General features: G+C 39.4%; 1 pseudogene; it reads right to left on the bottom strand.

Moving 5' to 3' along the window:
* Positions 1–2,507: 2,507 nt before the first annotated feature.
* The window catches only part of LOC144006143 (uncharacterized), a 37,685-nt pseudogene continuing 31,054 nt past the window's right edge, over positions 2,508–9,138 (bottom strand).

The following is a 9,138-nucleotide window of genomic DNA, read 5'->3' as shown; positions in this document are numbered from 1 at the left end:
CTGGCTGTGTGTTTGGGATCATTGTCATGCTGAAAGACCCAACCACGTCTCATCTTCAATGCCCTTGCTGATGGAAGGAGATTTTCACTCAAAATCTCTCGATACATGGCCCCATTCATTCTTTCCTTTACACAGATCAGTCGTCCTGGTCCCTTTGCAGAAAAACAGTCCCAAAGCATGATGTTTGCACCCCCATGCTTCACAGTGGGTATGGTATTCTTCGGATGCAATTCAGTATTCTTTCTCCCCCAAACAGGAGACCCTGTGTTTCTACCAAAAAGTTCTATTTTGGATTCATCTGACCATCACACATTCTCCCAGTCCTCTTCTGGAGCATCCAAATGCTCTCTCGCGAACCGCAGATGGGCCTGGACGTGTACTGGCTTCAGTAGGGCGACACGTCTGGCAGTGCAGGATTTGAGTCCCTGGCTGTGCAATGTGTTACTGATTGTAGCCTTTGTTTCTGTGGTCCCAGCTCTCTGTAGGTCATTCACTTGGTCCCCCTGTGTGGTTCTGGGATTTTTGCTCACCGTTCTTGTTCTCATTTTGACGCCACGGGGTGAGATCTTGCATGGAGCCCCAGATCGAGGGAGATTATCAGTGGTCTTGTATGTCTTCCATTTTCTAATAATTGCTCCCACAGTTGATTTATGTATTCCAAGCGTTCTACCTATTGCAGATTCAGTCTTCCCAGCCTGGTGCAGGTCTACAATTTTGTCTCTGGTGTCCTTTGACAGCTCTTTGGTCTTGGCCATAGTGGAGTTTGGAATTTGACTGACTGAGGTTGTAGACAGGTGTCTTTTATACCCCAATAATGAGTTAAAACAGGCACCATTAATACAGGTAACGAGTGGAGTCTCGTTAGACCTCAATGGAAGAAGTTAGACCTCTTTGGCAGCCATAAAGCTTGCTTCTTTGTAGCTGACCAAATACTTATTTTCCACCATGTTTGCAAATAAATTCTTTAAAAATCAAATAATGTAATTTTCTGAGTTTTTTTCCCATATTCTGTCTCTCATGGTTGAGCTTTACCCATGTTGACAATTACAGGCCTCTCTAATCTTTTTAAGTAGGAGAACTTGCACAATTGGTGGTTGACTAAATACTTATTTGCCCCACTGTATCTATTATCTATTTTACACACAGTCACACATTTATTGACGAATTTGATGTCTGTCATTGGGATATGTTAATTGACGGTGTGACGGATTGATGATTACATTGACGGAAGGAAACTTACTTCCGTCAATGGTTCATTCGTCCTTTTTTTTAAGTTAGCCGTCAATCGCCAATCAACAACAAAACGGACGCCCGCCGTTGACGGACCTTCCTTCAATGTTGACGAAACGCCCATCACGTCAATCATTTCAGAGATGACACTGTTCAACAGCAAATTTGAATCCCAGATGGCTTTGTGTGTCTGAAGGTATTCTCGACGCTGATTTGCGGAAAATTGCAAGGCAACACAAGGTGGTTTTATTTCGATTTCATACACAAGGAAACTAACTCAATGTGCTTCACGCAAGCAAAAAACACAACACCTACGAACTTCAGCAAACACAACCATTAACAACATTCAGAAGCAAAACAAACAATAATAGCTTCCAAAATTACATAAAAAAACTGACATTAATTGACTTTTAAACACATGAACAGTAAACGTCAAAAACTTAATATTAACAGGTTGAGTAGTTTTGAAAGCATTACATTTACACTTTTAAGTAAGACATTGGAGTTGATACTTCTTAAGTCTTCTGAAATCCTAATATCTCTACTTTTATTTGAGTAATGAACGTGAATCATTATGACAGGCCCCAGGCAGCTTTGAATGTTGTGTTATTACGAAATAACATATCAGATTCACTTCCCTTCATTTTTTTGAAGCTTCAAAGATGGCTGCTAGGGGTGTGAATTGCCTAGTACCTGACGATTCGATTCGTATCACGATTCACAGGTCACGATTCGATTCGATACCGGTTAATCCCGATACGAATTTATAAGTCGATTGTTGCGATTTTTTTTCATTCAAATTTAGAAAATACTAATCAGTACGCTTGTAGAGTGTAAGATTGATATGAAAATGTATTATTTATTTATCTGAAATTTCAGTCTTATAGAGGTTGTAATCTGTTTCATGTTTGAACAGGATTAAAATAAAATATTAAGGCTTAATGTTCCGTTCATATAACATTCTTCCATGCTCAAGGTGTGAATCCTAACCCGAAGTCAGACATTTTGTTGAATATTTTTCCATTAAAAATGGAAGTTTAAAAATCGATTCACACACACACACACAAAAAAAAGAAAAAGGCAATGATGATAAGACGTTGAATCGGTAAGACTACCGAATGAACAATTCTGAGCTCTTAAAAAAAAAAAAAAAAAAAATCGATTTTTTTTATTGAATCGATTCGAGAATCGCGCGATGTAGTATCGCGATATATCGCCGAATCGATTTTTTTTAACACCCCTAATGGCTGCTATTCTCACCAGCACACTCGTGTCTCTCAGAAAGCTTTTCACAAGAGAATCTTTTTGCACAAACACCACAACTGAATGGTTCCTTCGCACCATGTGATCTTGTGTGTTTGTTGAAACATGATTGGTCAGAGTAACGGTTTCCACAATCTGAGCAAGAAAAAGGTTTCTCACCAGTGTGTCTTCTTGTATGCTTTGTTAAATGGTGCTTCTGATAGAAGCTTTTGCCACAATCTGAGCAAGAAAAAGGTTTCTCACCAGCGTGTTTTCTTGTATGTATTGTTAAACATGGCCTGTGAGAGAAGCTTTTGCCGCAATCTGAGCAAGAGAAAGGTTTCTTGCCAGTGTGCCTTCTTGTATGTATTGTTAAATATGACCTGTGAGAGAAGCTTTTGCCACAATCTGAGCAAGAAAAAGGTTTCTCGCCAGTGTGGCTTTTTGTATGTCTTGTTAAATTTGACTTCAAAGAGAAGCTTTTGCCACAGTCTGAGCAAGAAAAAGGTTTCTCGCCAGTGTGTCTTCTTGTATGTGTTGTTAATTCTGACTTCCGGGAGAAGCTTTTGCCACAGTCTGAGCAAGAAAAAGTTTTTTCCCCAGTGTGTCTTCTTGTATGTGTTGTTAAATGTGACTTCTGAGAGAAGCTTTTGCCACAATCTGAGCAAGAAAAAGGTTTTTCCCCAGTGTGTCTTCTTGTATGTGTTGTTCAAGCTGACTTCTGAGAGAAGCTTTTGCCACAATCTGAGCAAGAAAAAGGTTTTTCCCCAGTGTGTGTTCTTGAATGTAATGTTAAATGTGACTTCTGAGAGAAGCTTTTGCCACAGTGGGTACAAGCAAAAAAATTTTCCCCAGTGTGTGTTCTTGAATGTTTTGTTAAATTTGACTTCAAAGAGAAGCTTTTGCCACAATCTAAACAAGAAAAAGGTTTTTCCCCAGTGTGTATTTTCAAGTGAATTTTCAAATTTGATTTTGAACTCGATGTTTTCCCACAGTGCGAAAATTCCCAAGATTTGTCGTCAGTGTGACATGACCTATCATCAGCAGCGTGTTCATCATTACCATCCAGATTATCATCATTATCATCATCATCATGAGAAGAAAGGGACCTCATGTCATCACTTTTTGCTTTTGATGATCCCCAGTGGTCTGCATCACTTTCTGGAATCATGTTTTGAGGATTTAAGATCCTGTTTGGAGGCTCCGCCCTGCTGCCTTCCTCACTCTCACCCTTGACTTCGTCTTCACTCTTTAAAGGGGCGAAGGTCATTGGTGACTTGAAGGTCATTGGTGACTTGGTGACGTCATCCTCAACCTCCTCCTTTTTGACACCAGGGGACTTTTTTTCTTCTTTAAAATAAGGATGCTCTTCCTCCTCCTCTTTCACTTGAGGAGATTTCACCTTCTGTTGGTCAGGACGAAGATATTTCTCAGAGACGTCTGCAGGACACAAGAAGAACACACACATTGGTTTGGTCAAGTCAAATTTCAACGGTGAATTGATAATACTGTCACGATTGAATTTTATTTTATTTTTTTAAGAATCGATTCATCTAGAGGGTGTGCGCTCGTTCACCAGCTGTCCAGTCACTCAATCAGTATACAAACTATTGGGGGGGGAAATAATACAATCATTGTATACACTATAAACAATTAGAACATAGAACACGCCAGGAAAGTTAAAACATACAAAAGCTAAACCAAATAAAATCAATCGTATAACTGAAAGAAAAGAACATAGTTTGATCCAAAATCATATAAATAAATGATAAGTTTGCAATAGTTATACGTTTTTACAGCTTTTGGACACAGACAACCAGACAATGACAAAAAATAATTTCTCATGGATACAAAAAAAAAAAAAAAATCAAGAAAGGATTGTTTCTTATGTGTAAATTTAGACTTATGAATGTAAAACTTCGCTAGAATAATCATAAGATTTATCAAATGAAACTGTGTATAGACATTATTATCAAATTCAAATATACCAAAATAATACATGCTTCCAAAGTAAGGAGAAATCTGGATAAATGTGGATTATAATGAATTGTGATAATGTACCCCAGAATTATTAGTAGCACAGTTTTTTTAAAACATCCTTGCTGTTTTACCTCAGACTGTAAATCTGTAAATCCACCCAAGAGTCTCTGGTCTTTTTTTTTTTTTTTTAAGCTTTGAGCCAGGAAAAGTTCTAGTCGAGTGCCGGCAAATTCTATGCACTATTGACTACACTTTTTCTTTTCTTGCTCGGCCGAATATCGCTGCCAAAAGTCAGGTGAGTTGTATCCGTAATTGACCTTTCGCAAACTCCGCCCCCCCAAACGAGCATTGACCAATCACACATTTGGCAACCATTGGAGCATAAAATTATTTATCACTAAAGCATAGTTGCAGTACAATGTAAGTTGAATTCTCTTTTCTTTTTTTTTTATTGCCAAGTTTGTCACGGTTGATGACTGTCACTAAGTTATAATAATAATAATAATAATAATAATAATAATAATAATAATAATAATAATAATAATAATAATAATAATAATAATAAACAGCACTTTACACATCCTTCTGGATTGATCTTTTTCACTGAACCCATATGTCGTTTCTGTATATTATCGACATATCTCAACTCAATCTTTTTTTTATAAAGCACTTTAAAACATCCATTGCTGCATACAAAGTGCATGGAATAGAAATCAGTCTCGCAGTGGACACAAGTGAAAGAAAATAACAAAATAAAATTAATTATAGTAAATATAAGTAGGTAAGTATAAAAGCAAAAAATAAAAATAAAAAATATATATAAGATGTAGGGAAGTGAATAAGTAAATATAACTATAAATAAAATAACACAAAATACAGAAGGCACCATAAAACACTGAAATGATGCGAAGTTTCATGCTGAGTCAAAGACCAAAGAATAAAGATGTCTGGCAAAAATTATCCGAAATTTTATCCATATCGTACAGCCCTAAATCCAAAAAGCAAATGAAGGCAACTGCTAGCTAATCTCAGATAGAAGCGGCTGGGTCACAGTCATTCCGCCGCTTTTGCAGTTGTCACAATGCCACTGTTCAACCTGAACAACATTAGATTTAGGTTGATGAAGTGTGCTCCCCCAAAAAAGGTAATGCACTTTCTTTCTGGTGACAGGTCTGGCTCTTTAGTTAAGAAAATGAAATGAAAATGCTAGTATGCTGTCCTGGCTCAAACCTTCAAAAAAAAAAAAAAAAAAGGAAAAAAAAAACTGATCACGGTCAGATTCTCAGGTGGATGTGCAGGCTGATACAGCACGGACGTCATAAATTAACTGGGCTGCTCATGCTGTAGCGAAAAGTGAAGCTGGCGGCGGCCATCTTGTGTTGCCAAACCTACAGTAAGTTGACTTTTCAGCAGCATTTTTTCCACGTTATTTTCTTCCTCTACAGCGAAAATACCACTGTGACGTACGGTTCTACCATTAAGTATAAAATAACTGTGGGAAATGCTCTAAATGTAAATATTTTGTGGTTGGTCTAATAATTTGAGTGGGGGTCGTTTTTGTGGTTGGTCTAATAAGTTGTGCACGCTCTGGGAGGGGGGGCACTACCAGAAATCCTGCCTAGGGTGCCAAGTTGCTTAGGAACGCCACTGGTCACGACCCACAGCTCGTGACCATAAGTGAGGGTCGGAACGTAGGTCGACTGGTAAATCGAGAGCTTCTCCTTTTGGCTCAGCTCTTTCGTCACCACGACGGACCAATACAGAGTCTGCATTACTGCAGACGCTGCACCGATCCACCTGTCGATCTCCCGTTCCATCATGCCCTCACTCGTGAACAAGACCCCAAGATACTTGAACTCCTCCACTTGGGGGAGGATCTCATCCCCGACCCGGAGAGGACACGCCACCCTTTTCCGATTGAGGACCATGGTCTTGGATTTGGAGGTGCGGATCCTCATCCCAACCGCTTCACACTCGGCTGCGAACCGCTCCAGTGAAAGTTGGAGATCCCAGCCTGAAGAAGCCAACAGCACCACATCATCTGCAAAGAGCAGAGATGCAATGCTGAGGCCACCAAACCGGATCCCCTCAACGCCTCGGCTGCGCCTAGAAATTCTGTCCATAAAAATTATGAACAGAATCGGTGACAAAGGGCAACCTTGGCGGAGTCCAACCCTCACCGGAAACGAATCCGACTTACTGCCTGCAATGCGGACTAAACAGGGACCGAACCGCCCGTATCAGAGGGCCCGGTACCCCGTACTCCCGAAGCACCTCCCACAGGACTCCCCGAGGGACACGGTCGAACGCCTTCTCCAAATCCACAAAACACATGTGGACTGGTTGAGCGAACTCCCACGCACCCTCGAGGATCCTGCTGAGGGTGTAGAGCTGGTCCACTGTTCCACGGCCAGGACGAAAACCGCACCGCTCCTCCTGAATCCGAGATTCGACTTCCCGAGGGACCCTCCTCTCCAGCACCCCTGAATAGACCTTACCAGGGAGGCTGAGGAGTGTGATCCCTCTATCGTTGGAACACACCCTCCGGTCTCCCTTCTTAAAAAGGGGGACCACCACCCCGGCCTGCCAATCCAGAGGCACTGTTTTCACCATAATTTATATTAGAATATTAGAGATGAAAACACAAATTTCAGAAAACGGGTTGCTCATTGGTTGAATTGATTTTTGATTATTAAATGTTAACATTTGCCCCCAAAAAAAAAAAAAAAAAGTCTACTGGGAATATATAGAAATATGGTTGACGTATTGTAACTTGTTCAACCATTTTTCATTGTGCAAAAAAATAAATATGCAAAAAACTATGTAAAAATGTTGCGGAGTCAAGGTGTGAGACGAGGCTCAACAGCATACATTTTGATCAACATGACATCAGCAACTAATATTGTAGGAAACAAGAGAAAATTGTACATATTCATTTGCATACAGCCTTAAAAAAAAAAAAAAAAAAAAAAAAAAAAGACCTCTGCTTATTTTTAGCAATTTTTTTTCTTATTAGCTGTAAATTTCAGCTTCTTAGCTCAATAGCTTCCAGGCCATGTGACCTATTGACCCCAAACCAATGCTGCATCATAGTGCCATGTCTGATAGATGATGCACACCTTTATTTTATTTTAGACATCCACTTATTTTCTGCTTAATAGCTTCTAGGTCATATGACCTATTGACCCCAAATTAGTTCTGCCTCAAAGTGGCATGTCTGCTCGATGACACACACATATTTTTTTCTCAATTTCAACCTTTCCTTCATTTTAAATTACCGTTAACTTAATACTGTACATATCAATGTTATTGCTCAATATCACCCCACAAGAGTGCATTCCCAGTGAAATTTGAATTGGTACTGTTATTGTGAAACAGCTTTTAAACTGTTTAATAATAATAATAACAATAATAATAATAATAATAATAATAATAATAATAATAAAACCAAGCATACTTTAAACTGCGTTTGAATTCAATTTTATTTTTGAAAACCGATCTTTTATTTTGAAAACCCAATGTTGTTCTCGGTCACATTCTCCGCGCCAGCGTCTCTTCAAGCACACTACCGTAAATCCTAGAAAAGGGCGAACAGAAAAAATGAAGTGCGGCTGACTTGACCGCGTAAAAAGAAAAGGCGGCTGACTTGACCGCGTAAAAAGAAAAGGCGGCTGACTTGACCGCGTAAAAAGAAAAGGCGGCTAGCTTGACCTCAGCTGTAGCTCTGCTAAATCCAATTCTCATCGACTGAGAAATGTACCGAACCGACTGAAGAAAAAAAAACTGTGTATCGTAACAAAGTGACCCGGTGAAGAGTCCTTACAGAAATAAAAACGTACATATGGTTGAAAAGTGTCGATGAAATAAGTGACAAACCTGCTCTGTTCAACACAACTCGAGGCTGCTTGTAAACGGCGTCCAGCAGTTGACGTTGTCGCTCGTTGTCCTCCTGTGCTCCACAAAGCTCCTCTTCGTACTTGACTTTCGCCATTGTGAACATCTTCACACGATATTCACGACACTTTACGCTCACGATTGACGTCTGCTGAGCCAATTTGTCGACAGCAAACGCGTCTCGTTTTTTGGCGCCGAGCAAGCTAAGCTAAGCTAAGCTAAGCTAAGATAAGCTAAGCTAAGCTAAACTAAGCTAAGCTAAACTAAACTAAACTAAACTAAGCTAAGCTAAGCTAAGCTAAGCTAAGCTAAGCTAAGCTAAACTAAGCTAAGCTAAGCTAAGCTAAGGCAAAATAAAGAGGGCCGAGAAATACGACTGAACCAGACACGAAACGTAGCAATTATGTTTGACTTCAATAAAGTAGTGACGGGGCAAAGTGTCGATGTGTCAGTTCGTTCCGTACGAATTCGTGTTGAATTATTTTTATCGTGAAGCCGAGCGTAAACGCGTCGTGCCTGGAATGGAGTAGCTCTTCTGCTGTCAGCCTGTCACGTGAAATCTACGGCAATTACAGTTGGACAAATCTCATTTCACGAAAGTGTTAATATTTAATTTTACTTTAAAAAATTATTTAAAAAAGCTCATAAAATTATACATTTAATTCTAGATTCATTTGGATAATAAAAATAAATAGACCTTTAAACTGCACTCGGACGAATAAGAAGAAACATGTTTACTTCCTGTACATACGAGTAGCCCAGTTTAGTTTTTATTTTTTTAAATCTCTATTC

The sequence above is a fragment of the Festucalex cinctus genome, chromosome 1, assembly GCF_051991245.1.
Source record: "Festucalex cinctus isolate MCC-2025b chromosome 1, RoL_Fcin_1.0, whole genome shotgun sequence".
Taxonomy (NCBI): Eukaryota; Metazoa; Chordata; class Actinopteri; order Syngnathiformes; family Syngnathidae; genus Festucalex; species Festucalex cinctus.
Note: the sequence above shows the minus strand (reverse complement) of the source record. Positions and strands in the feature narration are given on the sequence as shown.